At 66.2% G+C, this 13,720-nt stretch overlaps 1 protein-coding gene across 6 annotated transcripts in view; it reads right to left on the minus strand.

Annotated features, from left to right (window-relative positions):
* MAD1L1 (mitotic arrest deficient 1 like 1) overlaps nt 1-13,720 on the minus strand; it is a 315,909-nt gene that overhangs the window by 16,887 nt on the left and 285,302 nt on the right. The window lies entirely within an intron of this gene.

Consider the following 13,720-nt stretch of genomic DNA (forward strand, 5'->3'; position numbering starts at 1 on the left):
GCCATCACCGCCTCCCTGGCCGCCACTGCGCCAATAACTCGTGCGAGGCCCGTGTTTTCAAAGTGCTCCGGGATAAGATGGGTGGTTTGAAAGCCTGAAGGAAGCAGATGATTTCCCGGAAAGTCACAAATTACTGAACGCAGGGAGACCACCAAATGGAGCCGGACTAAAGGCCGGGCGGGCGCTGCGTGAGGAGAGGTGCCCCCGTGCTCCTCCGCAGACAGACGTTCCCGATGCTCCAGCGCGTCTGCACCCGGAAACAGAGGCAGACACGTCCAGTGGGTGCAGCTGGGCCTTTTGGGGGTGCTGCGGGGTGTCGGGAAGGGAGGCGGCCAGGCACGGACGGAGCGGGGCCCCGCGATGCCCAGAGGGCGGGGCTGGCACGCGCTCTGGAAAACCTCCCCGGCCGGTCTCATCGTGTCTGGGCTGCGGGTGGGCGCCTCTCGCCCTGCGGCGAGACCCCGCGTCCGCTGGCCCGGGAGGTGCCCGCCGGCCCGGAACCTCCGGCGGGGCAGGGGCTGAGGGCCGCGGCCTGGACTCTGGGGGCTCCCAGGGCACCTGTGGGGGCAGCACGGCGGGCCGCCCCGGCCCAGCCGGGAGCCGACATTTGAGAGCGGTCCGGGTGACGCCGTGTGATTTAAAAGTTAATTAAACCGAGTAAAGTATAACAGCCCCAGGTGTTTATTTCCAAAGAGCATTTGGAAGGAAAAGGGGGAAATCTAATAAAAAGCTCTGAGGTATCGCATTAGGAAATAATCACGTCGCTAAATCACCCGCGTCTCCAGTGGCCTCCGCATGACTGGGCTCCGACTCCGCCCCCGCCATCACCCAGGTGACCCCTCTAGGCGCAGGCGGCCGGGCCTGCCCCAGCAGCACCCTCCAGAGGCGGCCAACCCCCCTGGCGGCCGTGCATGCAAACTGGTTCACCGGCCCGTCCGCCCGCCCGGCCCCCTGCCTGCTCACCTGCCCGTTCACACTGGTCTGTTCACTCACTCGTTCATTCGCTCACCCATCCATTCATTCGTTCACACAACCGCTCGTTCACGCGCTCGCACGTGTCCCCCCTGCACCAGCGCCCCGAGTACTCGCCAGACCACAGCGGGAGGCGGAGGACGGCAAAGGACACGAGGACCTGCTGTGGTGGCGTGGGGCGGGACCCGTCAACAATGCACGCGGAGACCCAGCCCCTGGGAAGGCAGCATTCGGGCCGAGACCCCAAGGAAGTGTAGCCTAAGAGGGGCATGTGGGTGGGGGCTCCAGGCTCACGGGGGCCCTGAGATACAAGGGACCTCAGATGCCGTCTGGTCAGACAGCCGCCTTCTGCTAAGGCTGGTGACCCCACTTCGGCAACGTCCCGACGGGGAGCTCAGCACCTCACAGGGCCACCTTCATGTGTCACTGGGCCGAAACCCGCCTCCCCGGGCATCCCGTCGGCCCACAGAACCGCACGGCAACAGTGGGAAGACGGGCTTCCTGAAGCTGAGCCCGGGGCCAACGCGGGGGTGCCGGGCAGTGGTGGGAAGCCCCGGGAACGCGCGGAAGGTGGGCAACACGCACGCAGTATGGCTGGAATGCATCCAAAAAACGCTCACCGAGGCCTCCTGTTCTGGGCACCTGGGAGGCTCCCTCGGGGCCTGGTGGGAAGGCACGGCGGGTCTTCACCCTCCTTCCCAAGCTGGGTACAAGTGAGGTCCCCTCCCGCCGCGGCCGGCGGGTCTCCACGGGGCTGTCATAGCGGCCTGGCTGGTGCCTTGGGGGGCGGCTCCCGAGAGCCCGGGAGCAGCAAGGGGAGAAGTCACGGGACAAGAGCTCGGTGCAGCTCGTGCTGAGTCGTGGAGCTGCGGGCGGCCTGAGGACCTGGGCCAGCCCCCACCGCCCCCAGGGTGCGGACAGGGACACTGAGGCAGGGCGCGGGCTGGAATTCTGGCGCGGGCCTCCCGACTCCAGGCTCCGGCCGCACCGCGCTGGCTGGCACCCCAGGAGGGGCCGCGTCCCGCCCCACGGTAGTCCACGGCCCCAGCTCCGCTGTCACCAACTGCCCTCTGTGATGTCAGGCACCCAGCACGGGGCGGGGTCCGGGTACAGGGGCGGGAAGGAGTAGGGCTGGGCGTCGGGAAAGGAGGGGCGCCTGGTACTCACAGAGGGGGTCTTCGGGGTGCAGGCGCCTGACCTGGGGGAGCACTCAGGGGGCGGGCGCCCCGCCGGCCCGCAGACCCGCACCTCCTCCCGCTCGGCACCTGCCGGGGGCCGGGACGTGTCCTGGGGCCGCTGGAGCCGTTAATTACGACAGAGTAGACAACTGCGGTTTGAAAAATGCGTGTTTCTACGTGATTGCTTTTTTTAATTGGTTGGTTTAACATCTGAAATCTGATTTAATTTCAACCTGATTTTCCTCGCCGTGGGGTCAGGCTCAGAGCCGGGAAGTCATTGCCGGAGTGCCCGTCACCAGCGGCAGGGATCCCGGAGCCGCGCGCCGGGTCCCTGGGCACCGCAGTCGGCGTGCTGGCACCAGGACGGTGGCGCCCTGCGTGAGAGGGGGCGGCCGCGGGGACGTGTCTCTGCAGATGCCAGGGTCCTGGGGTGGCGGGCAGCGGCACCCCAAGACCAGACCCACACGGCCTCCCCGCCCGCTCTCGAGCCGACCAGGCTCGGGTGCCGACCCGTCCCGTGTGAGGTGGCGCACGAGGCTGGGGCAGCTGTGGGGACCTCAGGCGGGAGTGGACGGTAAGCGGCGCGGCTGGCCTGGCCCTGAGGGGGACGCGCTCCCCGCGGCCGGCAGCCCGGCCCTGAATCTTCTCCGGCAAGTGAGCCCTCTTGGGGCCTCTGTCCCTCCCTGACACACCAGGAACGGCGTCTGCCTCGGGGCCCTCTGGGAGGACACGAGAAACGCACCCAGGGAGCCGAGGAGCTCGGCCGGCCGGGCCTGTGCGCTCAACGGAGGCTCCACCGTGCTGCCGCCTCCCCGCACCCTGAGGCCACCGGAAGGCCACCCGCCGTCCCCTCAGCTCCCGCTGCCCCCGACACAGGCCAATGCCACCGGCAGAAATGCCACGCCCCGCGCCCTGCAGCCACGTGATCCCCACACGCGTTCCACGCTCTCCTGTCTCGCGCCTTTGCGTGCGCTCGGTCCTCTGCCTGTGTGACCTGCTCCCAGTGAGGCCCTCCTCGCCCTCCAAGGGCCACCTCGAAGTCTGCTTCTCCTGTGCATCCTCCCAGAGCCTCCAGAGAGGATTAACTGCTTCCTCATTCACTCATTCATTCATTCACTCATTCATTCTTCACCCACACACCCACCATCTGCCTACCTGTCCACCCACCGTCTTGCTGTCCATCCATCCACCCACCTACCAGCTGTCCATCTGTCCCCCCCCAACCATCCAATCACCACCTGTGTGTCCGTCCACCCATCCATCTGCCCACGATCCGCCTGTCCGTCCATCCGTCCACCCATCCATCTGCCCACTCATCCACCCACCCACCCACCCTCCAACACTTACTGAATGCCCATCATGTGGCAAGCGCTATTCTAGCTGCTAGAGACACAACTGGAAATAAATTAGACAAAATCGCTGCTCTTACAGAGCTTACAGATTCTAAGTAAAAAGTAAAACAACGTCGAAAAAAGGAAGCAGGGGAGGCCTCTAGAGAGGCAGTGGGTTTTCTTCCACAGAGATGGTCATACAATGCCCATCCGCAAGGTAACCCTTGAACAGAGCCCTGAATGAGGCGGAGAACGAGGCATATGGCTCTGAGGGGGCGCAGGAAGCGGGAGAGGTAGATGCAAAGGTCCTGAGGCAGCACATACTTGGTGCACCCAGGGGGAGCCCAGTGGCCAGTGACCCTTGACGGCAGCGTTGGGGGGACGTGTGGGAGGAGCGGAGGCTGGAAACACACATGAACTTGAGGAAGTTGCCGGGGTCAGTGCTACAAACAGACCCATCTTCTGGAACAGGGGTCAGCAAAACCATGGCTCTTGGGTCAAACCCACCATCCGTGTCTTGTAAATAAAGTTTTCTTGGCACACAGCCATGGCCAGTCAGTTACATACCCATCTGTGGCTGCTCGTGCCTGACGCGGGCACAGCAGACCATCGCGACAAGAGACTGCACGGCCTCTAAGGCCCACAACAGTCGCTGGCTGGTCCTGCACGAAGTTCGTGAACCCCAGCCCGGCAGGCTCTCCGAGGGACCAGCCCCTTCTAACCCCGGAGGCGCTTCCTACAGTTTACAGTGTAAACAGACCCCAGGCTGGGTAAGGGGAAGGTCCTGAGCCCCACGTGGGGAAGCTGGGGTCAGCCGGGCGTGCATCGGGCGTACCCGCCGCGGAACCTCAGGCCCGGGCAGCGGTGACTGCCCTAGTGGGGACCAGGGCTCGGCTCAAGAGTCTCCCCAAACCGCTGGGCCCCAGTTTGCAGGTGCACCGCCGGCCGTCACTCCGCGCATGTGGCTGGGACGGGCAGAGAAGCAGCAAACGTGCCAGAAAGACAGACGGCTCAGAAGCGGCTGGGGGGGACCCGGGGCGGGGGGGAGGGACGCGGCCTGGCACTCTGGCGCCAGCTGCCTTGCCGGGACTACGGGGAGCGCCCTGGCAGGTGGTCACGCACCTTGGGGTGTGCTCTCTGTCCTCTGGAGGGCACGTTAACACAGCCCTTACGGAAGGGGCGCAGGGAGGGAGGCCGGACAGGACGCCACCGGAAGACAGAGGCCCCCCGAAGCCCAGGTCTTCCCTGTAGGAGACACGCACCCCTTCTCCTCCAGCGACCCGGGGGCCGAGGCTCCCGGTGGGGAGACAGAGGCTCTCCTGGGGGTGGAGAGGTGCGCACCTGGAGCCCTGCCTCCCTGTGCCACTTGGGCCAACACGACACGGGTCGCCACAGCCAACTTCCTGGGAGCTGTGGGCATGGTGGACAGGGGAGACCTGCCCAGTGGTGGCGGTGCCCCGGAGGCCGCACCAGCCTGTGGAGAAGTGAGCCGGGGGCTTCAGGCCCAGGGGGACAGGGCAGGTGAGAGAGGGGCCAAAGCCGTAAGATGTCACCCACGTGAGACGGATCCCTGGGGCGGCATCAGACTCTTCCAGACCAGCACAGGGTGAGGGCCGTGGAACGAGTGACCAGGCTGCCCGGTGGCCGAGGCCAAGCACAGTCCCATCACGTGTGTAGCCAGCAACAAGCAGCCCCCCGGCCACACCCCAGGACCCCGGCGGCGCAGCCGACGTGACAGTGAGAGGGGGAGACGCCCCACAGCCAGGCAGCTGTCCTCCCGCCACCCTGGGTCCCCGGGTCTCAGAACGCCCTGCCTGCTTCCTCCGGTCTCCCCAGGAAAAATTGCTTTAATATTACGTACAGCGGCGCAGGGGAGGGAAGACCAGACAGAAAGACGGATCAAAACAGGACTCGGGGAGGACGGAGACCCTGAGAAAGTGCTCAGTGTTCGTATCACCACCTCAGCGAGGAATCCGGTCCTCCTGCGACTGGAGGCCGTTCGCGCCAGCTCCCCGAGGAACGCCCTCTGCAAACTTTGATGCGAACTAATTAAGTTTGCACAGTTAATCAGGACCGGCTGCCTCGGAGACCCGGCATCAACAGACACGGAGGCCGCGGGGAGACGCAGCGGGGCCTCTGCGTCACGTCGGTCTCCTGCCTGCACGCGGCGAGCAGGTGCTTCTGAGCCAGGGTCCTGGTGACCCACGGGCAGCCCAGTGGCACGACAGCACCCACGACGGGTAGCGTGCCCACGCGGGGCCCTCGGGGACCGCCGGCAGGGGTGGGCACGAACACGGCGCCCGGGCTGGCCGAGGCTGCAGCTGGCGGGACACAAAGGCCGGGGCACGGGGGGTGGCAGCGCAGGGGCAGAGCACCCTCCGCACAGCGCCCGCCCACCGGCTCCCTCAGCACCTGCTAGCCGTCACCTACACTGTAGCAGGACTCCGGGCGTGTGGCCTCCGCTGCGCGGGCCCCCCGCCCCGGCCCCCAGCCCACCTCCCCTCGGGAGCCCTGGCTGCGACCCTGCGGCCCCTGCGGGAGCTCGCTGCGGGCACTGCGGCAGGGAAGGAAGTGCAAGATGGCCGTGGGAAGGAGGCCAAGGGACGGGGGGCTGGGCCGGTGGGATCCAGTGCAAAGGAGCTCCCATCGCTTACTGAGGACGGATTACGACGCAGGTAGGAGGTGCTGCCCGGATAAGAACCGCACAGTGAAGACACCGTCACGTGGCGAGGAATGACACTTGCTGGGAGGCCCTCCGGGCCCGCGTCCTTCACGCTGGGAGGCCTGGAGGTGCAGGAGACCGGCCCACGCGCCATTCCGGATTCTCTCAATCTGGTCGAGGCCGTGCCTGAGTCGGCGGAACTGGGACCACAGCCCCACCTCTTCCCGGCCACGGTTGGTCAGAACCTTCTAGAGTCCTCTCTCAAGCCCCCTCCCCATCGCTGGGACCCCGAGGGCCATCCGGGCCTCTCTGGACTCTGACCCCGCTTGCCCTGGCTGACTGGCGCTGAAGGCGCCTCCTCGGCGCGGCCCCGCCCGTGCCGCCCGCACCCCCACTTTGCACCTCTCGGGCCCGGCCGGGGGGTTCCCGGAGGAACCCCGAGGAGCCCGCCGCCAGGCGCAGCCCGCCTGTGTTTGCGCAGAGAGCCTGCAGAAGTGCTGACGGCCACGCTGGCGGAGCCAGGAGCTGAAGCAGCACTTTGTGCCGGGACCGCGGATGAGACCCGAGTTGGGGCGCGCTGTGCTCACGGGAGAAGCCCGCACCCCTCAGTGTGCTGGGGACGCTCCCCCCCCCCCCCGCATGCAGACGGGCGTCCCGCAGGGACACTCGGCCACAGGGCCTCATCTGTGCACCGAGCCCTCAGGGGTCGTGGGTGCAGGAGGTTCTGATCCGGGAGGCCACGGCGGCCGACACCCTGCACCCGTGACAGGCGCCCAAGGGGTGCTGGTGCGGCCAGTCGGGGGTGGACAAAAGGTCCCGAAAACAGCGACTGGCTAAAGTGGCACGGACGTCCGCCTCGGTCCCTGAGGCCTGCCTGATGTGGGGAGAGGACTCACCCAGCACCCAGACGGGGACGGAGCCCCTCCGCCCCCGCGTCCGGGAGCTCATGGCGGTGAGGCGGCTGCCACCGTGGGGATGTCCTGCCTGCCCGGTCAGGGGTCAGGAGGGGCACAGTGGGCACCTTCATCGGGAAAGGGCTGAGGCCTATCCCGCTGGTGGCTTCTATCCCCACCCGGGGCCCCCGCTCTGCATCCGAGAAAAGCCCTATAAGGAAGCTCTGACTCCAGAGGCCAGGAGAGTAGACTGGCTGCTGCCTGGCCACGGGGCTGTGCCTCTAGTCAGCACGGGCCACGGGGGGCGAGGTCTCCAGAGGATGGGTTACCGGACACACGGTGGGCACACGTCCCCTCCTCTCTTCAAACGCTCCTCACACACCGCTCGTTGGGAGGCGGGTAAGGAAATGTGGCTCCTGAGGCTGGTGGGGTGGAGGCCGCTGGACAGAGGCCCAGGGCAGACCCGGAGGGAGTCGAGCCTCTGCCGTCCATCCCGCCCAGCCCGGGGTGGAGCCGGTGCCAGGGTCCAGGCTCCCCGGCCCCTCCTCCCCTTCGTGCCGCTATGCCCTCCCCCCGAAGCTGGGAAGTCAGGGAGAAACACCTCGCCAAGAGGGATCAGGAAGCAGGTGGGGGTCCCGGTCCCGCCTCCAAAGCGTCAGGAGCACGGGACAAGGGGCGGGCACCGGAGTCTGGAGAGGGGATGCGGACACAGACCAGGCTGCCCTGGGGGGGGCCGGTCACCCGGGGCGGGAAGCCCCCCTCTCGTCCCCCGTAAAGCCGGCTGGCACCCCCCGGCCCTTGTCCGCTCTGGGCTGCCCGGCAGGTCGGCTGGAAAACGGGAGAAAGGTCTCCGAACACCAGCGGGCATGAGAGAAACAGAGACACGAGCCACGGCGGGCCGTCTTCAGCACATGCCGACCTCCGGCCCAGGAGTCCCACGCGCCTGGACCAACGCCCCGGCAGCTGGCCAACACGAGGCTCTGCCCCACCGCGGGGGCGCCCCCCGGCCCGTCCCAGGGGTGGGGGAGGGGTGGAGGCTTTCCGGCAGCGGGAATCCACAGAGCCAGCCTCGCGGTGGCCGGAGGTGGAACCGGCATCGATTCCCAATTCGCAGCTGGGCCCGTCGCCAGCGGGGCTCGGGGGGAAATGCCCTGCTGAGATCAAGTGCAGGGGTGGTTTTCTAGGGCTCCTTCAGCCCAGCCCAGCGGGCGTACGGCCCGCGGCGGCCTCGGAGCGGCCTCCGGCCTCCCAGCTGCACAAGACCCCCGCCGCCTCAGCACCTGGGTGGATCCTACTCCCCCTCCTCATCTGGGGTCAGGGCTCCGGCTGACCCTCAGCACCCTGGGCTGGCGGGTGGAGGACAGGCCTCAGCAGCCCCTGCCCACGGACAGCGACGTGGCCGCCGGGCAGACCGCGGCTGTGGGAGTGCTGCCTGCACGAGGCACCCTTCGCGTGGCCAGAGCATCTCGGTGGGGGGGGGGGGAGGTGGGGAGGCGGAGGGGAGGCCCTCTGATCCTAACGATCCAAGTGTCTGCGCAGCGTGCGGGCTGAGTGCGGTTCCCTTAAAGACCGGGAAGGGTACGGAGCTGCTCTCACAGATCAACATCACCCAGGGACAGCGGCTGCTCATCGAACGCCTGGCGGGCCCCAGCGTCGAGCTGCGAAGAGCCATCATCTCCTGGCCAGGGGCAGGGGGAGGGGCGAGCGCTCCGGACCCCGCAGCCCCCGTCCCGAGAACCAAGCAGCCTGCATCCTGCCGGGGCTGCCGCGGGGCTCTGGGGCCCCTGCCCCCCCGCCTCCCCTGCAGCGGGGGCTGGGCAAGTCCAGGCGTCCAGTGACCCAGGCCCCTGCCCTAGTCGGAGGCTGCTAACGAGCAGCTCCCCGCCCTCCTGTCCTCCGCCCGGCCTTCCCGCACCCCAGCTCCGAGCAGCAGGACGAGCCTGTCCGTGCCCGCACTGGGGTCTGTGCTCACGGCCGAGGCTGCGGGCTCGTGGGAGGCAGGGGCCGGCAGACCAAGGAGAAAACATCCCTTTGCCTGGCGGACAGGCCACCCTTCTCTGGGCCGGAAACACCACTGACAACTCAGTCTGGGGGTTTTGTGGGCACGTCAGAACCACAGCTCTGTGACCTCCCTGGCTCCTCAGTTCCCGGGCTCAGTGGGGTGTGGGCACAGGGCAGGTGCGTCCCCGCACAGGGACGGGGGGAGCCAAGTGCCAGAAGGCTCGCGGAGAGAAGAACCCGCTCTAGGAAAGCCCCCAGCAGGCATGACAGATCCCGGTCACGTATGATTGATTACATGTGCTCGTGGGCACGCGGTCCACATACACGCACGGCCGCGTACGAGTATCTGACACTCTGAGTGGAACAAGCAAGATGCCGGCAAAGCCAACGTTACAAGCCGGCCCGTGTCCCCCAGACTCACGCACTGTGTTTAGGGGTGCAGCTGTGACGGAGAAAATTAAGATAAAATGAGGTCATGGGGCAGGACCCCAGTCCACCAGGAACGGGTGTCCTCGTGAGATGGAGAGGCAGCAGGGACCCACTCTGCCCCTGCCCGGTACACGCACGGAGGACAGGCCGCAGGAGGACGCGTCGAGCCGCCTGGCCCGTGGCATCGGCTGTGGCGGCCTCGCTGACCGTCCGCGGTGTCCGTAACACAGGCTTATCCGGTAAAAACCCAGCCCCGTGACACGCTGCTGGCTGTGGTGAGCGTCGAGGCCTCAGGGTCGCCTGCACGCCAGCGCCCTGCCAGCCGCCATCCACCCCCAGGGCTCCGGGACCCGCACGCTGCCCGACACCTGGCGCCGGGACCCGCCACCGGGCCGCGATGCCCTCCCGCGTCCACCAACCCGAACCCACCCCGCGGTGACAATGCGGGTTAACGCCAAAACGCTCACACGCTCGCCCGGTGCGCGCGAGCCGCTTCAGAATAATCGGGGCAGCAGGGAGGGCTTCGGTGGGCACGTGGGGATTCTCGACACCGTCCGCTTTCACAGACGCTTAAAACTTTCCGCGACGAACCTGAGGACGGCAACGGTGGAAACAGACCTGGAAAACCAAGGGCCGCTATTCCCCTTGCCGGCCGGTCACACGGGGGTCTGGGGGAAGGACTGGCTGCTGCTCCCAGGAGCTCAGAGCCCCATCCGCACACACACAAGGATCCCCCCAGCACGGGCACGGGGTAGGAAGCCACTCGTGAGGGGGAGGGGCCGTCCCACCTCTGCCCGTCCTGGGGCACACCCAGGGCCATGGCGCTTCTGGGAAGGTGAGAGGCCTGTGACCTCTGCCCGGGGATCCATGCTGACACAGACCACATCTCCTGAATGCTTTCGGGGGCCACGGGGGCCCCCGGGGCCCCCCAGTGTGGGCTGAGTGCTCTTCTTTGAACGTATAAACCGGGACCAGACCTGCCTCCGTGTCATTAATGACCGACACGATGGACAAAACACACATGGTTAAGTGTTTGCACACACTGGGCAGGTGGCTACGGTGATCCCCGAGAAAGAGACACAGGAGGTGAGCCCACAAGGCTCAGGCCGAGGCCCTGGTGGGCAGCGCCTGCACAGGACAGAGCCGAGAGGGGGCTCTGGGACAGCAGGCCCCCAGGACGGAGCCGAGCGGGGTCTCTTGGCCAGCAGACCCCCAGGAGTTTGCAGCAGGTGCCCAGGGTATTTACCAGAGACCCCGGAAGGGTTACATCTCAGCAGCAGAGTTTAGTCCTAGAATAAAAGCAGTCTTGACCAGCCCTGCCAGAGCTTAAAAACAAGCCTCGCAAGGGCCAGCTGACGGACTTGCCTGCCAGAAAAAGGGATCTGAGAAGAAAAACCCATTGGAGATGAACAGCACATGAAAACCCCCCAAAGAGCAGGTCAGTGAACTTGAAGAGGGGGCGACGAAGAGCATCCAAAAGGAAGCATGGAAGACAGACACACGCAGCATCAGTGACCAGCAGGATGAAGCCAAGTGACCTTAAATGTGTGTAACGGGAGCCCCAGAAAAGAGGGGAGGGACACGGAAACAGTATTGGAAGAAATGACAGCCTGGATGATCCGATTCTGGTCAACTATAAAACCACAGATCCAAGATGCCCCGTGAACCACAGCAAAACGGGCACAAAGGATATCTAGAAATCAGCCCAAGGTAAGAAGACTTCACGTTCACAGCACCGAGGTAAGACCGCTAGCCTTGCGGGCTCTCCGGACACGCACCCCCCCCGCCCCCCTTAAGGGGCACGGCTCTGTTTCCATCTGACGCTGGTGAACCTTTCCTTATCCTGAGCTGGGGGCTGTGTCCTGAAGGATCCCCGCTGCTGTCCAATCCTACCTCCAGACCCCCTACCCCAGGAGGGCCCAGCCAACAGCGGCAAGCAGCGGCTCTGCCTGGGGCGCCCTCCGGATAAGCACAAGCCCGGCCTCTCCCGTGCGAGGCTCAGGGGGCAAGCGTATCTGGGCAGAGGGGGCTCAGGGAACACTCTGGGCCACCCCGATTCCCGCACCTGTTCAGCTGACGAAACGAGAGACGTTTAGAAGCCAGCGTGCGTTCAAAGCAGCTCCATTTGAAATTCAGAGGACCCAAAAAAAAGAAAATTCAAATGAAGGTGTGTGTCTGGGCCCTGTTATTACAGCAGGAGACGGGAGCGCTCCCGGAGCAGGCTTCTTCCCACACGAGCCTGTGCGCGGCCCCAACGGCCAGTCAGGGGAGGGGGAGAAACCTCGCAGCCTCACCCCCTGACTCCCGACACGGGAGCCCTGTGGGCTCTCCACCTCCTGGTGGGGTCTCATGGACCCAGGCTCGCCCACCATCCTCCCTCAGCCCTCACAGAGCAGGGACGAGGCCGGGGCCAGAAGGGTCCCTGGAAGCCCGAGGGGCGGCCCCTCATTCAGGGGGCGTTGAGAGACGCTGCGGCTTCTCCTGGGCAGTCTGCGTGGGGACCGGAAGGTTCCCGACACTCCTTCCAGGAGGCCCAGGGAGCCCTGTCCAAGCCAGAGGAAGCCCCTTCCCGGCCTCGCTGGCTGGCGGCCCTGGGGGCCAGCCCTCAGTACCCGGCGGGGGCAGCAGTGCCCCCAGGCAGGCAGCAGGGACGGACGGCCAGGTTCAACCGGCAAATTCCGAGTGCCCTCGGGTTCGGTATTTGGGGAGAAAACAGAACAAGCCCCTTTCCTTCCCTGTTCCTCAACTTGAAACCGACACTCCAACCCTGAGATCCGGCATCTGACTGGAAGTGACCGGAGGGTCAGTGCCCCTCACAGGACGCCTGTCCCACACACATAAATGCAGGGGTGACACCAAAGGAGGGCCGAGGACCCCAGAGGCTCGACCGTCCTGTGAAGGTCAGGACGAAGCCACGGTAGCAGAGAGGGTGTGTAGGCCCTGCCCCTCGGGCCGGGCTGGGTGCCCCCCGACACTCAGGCCCACGGTCACGCTGGAGGGATGCCCGCCTGCCCCCCGGCAGCCAGCCTGCACTTGATGCTCCGCTCCACCAGCCACAAGGCCACCTTTGGGGAGACTAGCCGGGGGGCGGGGGTGCAAAGTGACGTGGCCCCCAGGAGGCAGCTCTAGGACTTAAATGCACTGGCCGGTCTCGGTGGGCCAGTCAGTAGCCAAGGGACCCCGCGTTCCTCGGCCGCCCAGAGCTGTGGGCAGCTGCCGGCAGGGCAGGAACGCCTGCCGATCTGTTTGGCAGGGGCAGACTTCGGTCAAAGTCTCAAACCCGAAGCCCACGCCTCAGTGTCACGGCCCCACCAGTGCCCCGGCCCATAGGGAGGCCTGCACGTGGCTTCACCGGACAGGCCGTGGGTCCTCACTCACGCCGCCTACGCCTCAGCCCAGACGCGACGCGACTTGTTTTGATCCAAAGCACATCAGAGAGCGGCCTGGTCCAGGCCAAGGGGCGCCCCAGGGGCATGCTGGCAGGGCAGGGGGTTAGGGGTTGATGTGGGAGGGCAGGCGGCCCACACTGGTGGGGAGAGGAGAGCCGCGGTGAATCCTGGCCAGGCTGTGCCCGCCCCGTGTCTGACGGGCCTGAGCAGACCTGGCAGGACGTTCTTGTGGAGGGGGACAGTACTGGGGTCCTAGGGCCTGCCGGCCTGCCCCTCACCCTGCTCTCTCCTACTGACAGGATCCGGGAATGCTGCCCCTGAAGACAGCACAGCGGGGAATGGCTTGCATCCGCCAGAAGATGCACAGGCCCGCTCCTCCCAGGAACTGCCATCAACCACTGGACCCGACACAAGGGATCCGGACAGATGACGGGGTGACAGGGTGGGGCCCCCAGCAGGATGGAGGGGGAGGAATGTCCCTTATCTGGCCTCCGAGCAGCCGCTCTCCCGACACGAGGTCCCAGTGTGTGGACAAAGCCCCTGCCGAGGACCTGGCCACGGGTCCCCTGCAGGGCTCCACACGGGGCCACCCGCCACCTGCCCCGTCTGGGCCTGCTCTCGGTTTGCCCCCAAACACCCTCTATTCTGACTCTGTGGCGGGGAGAAGGGCACTTCTCATGGGCCTGGAAGCTCACGCGCACAGCTCCGAGGGCCAGGCAGGCCAGGCACGCTCGGAAAAATCCCAGGAAGCCACAACACGGGTGTCCCACGGGCCACGTGGGACCATGCTGTCAGGTCCGGTTCTGGGTCAACACCTGACCGGTGGAGCTGTCCCTGGGACCTGGGGGGAAACTGTGGCTCCCGG

Source organism: Panthera onca, chromosome E3 (assembly GCF_046562875.1).
Source record: "Panthera onca isolate mPanOnc1 chromosome E3, mPanOnc1 haplotype 2, whole genome shotgun sequence".
Classification (NCBI taxonomy): Eukaryota; Metazoa; Chordata; class Mammalia; order Carnivora; family Felidae; genus Panthera; species Panthera onca.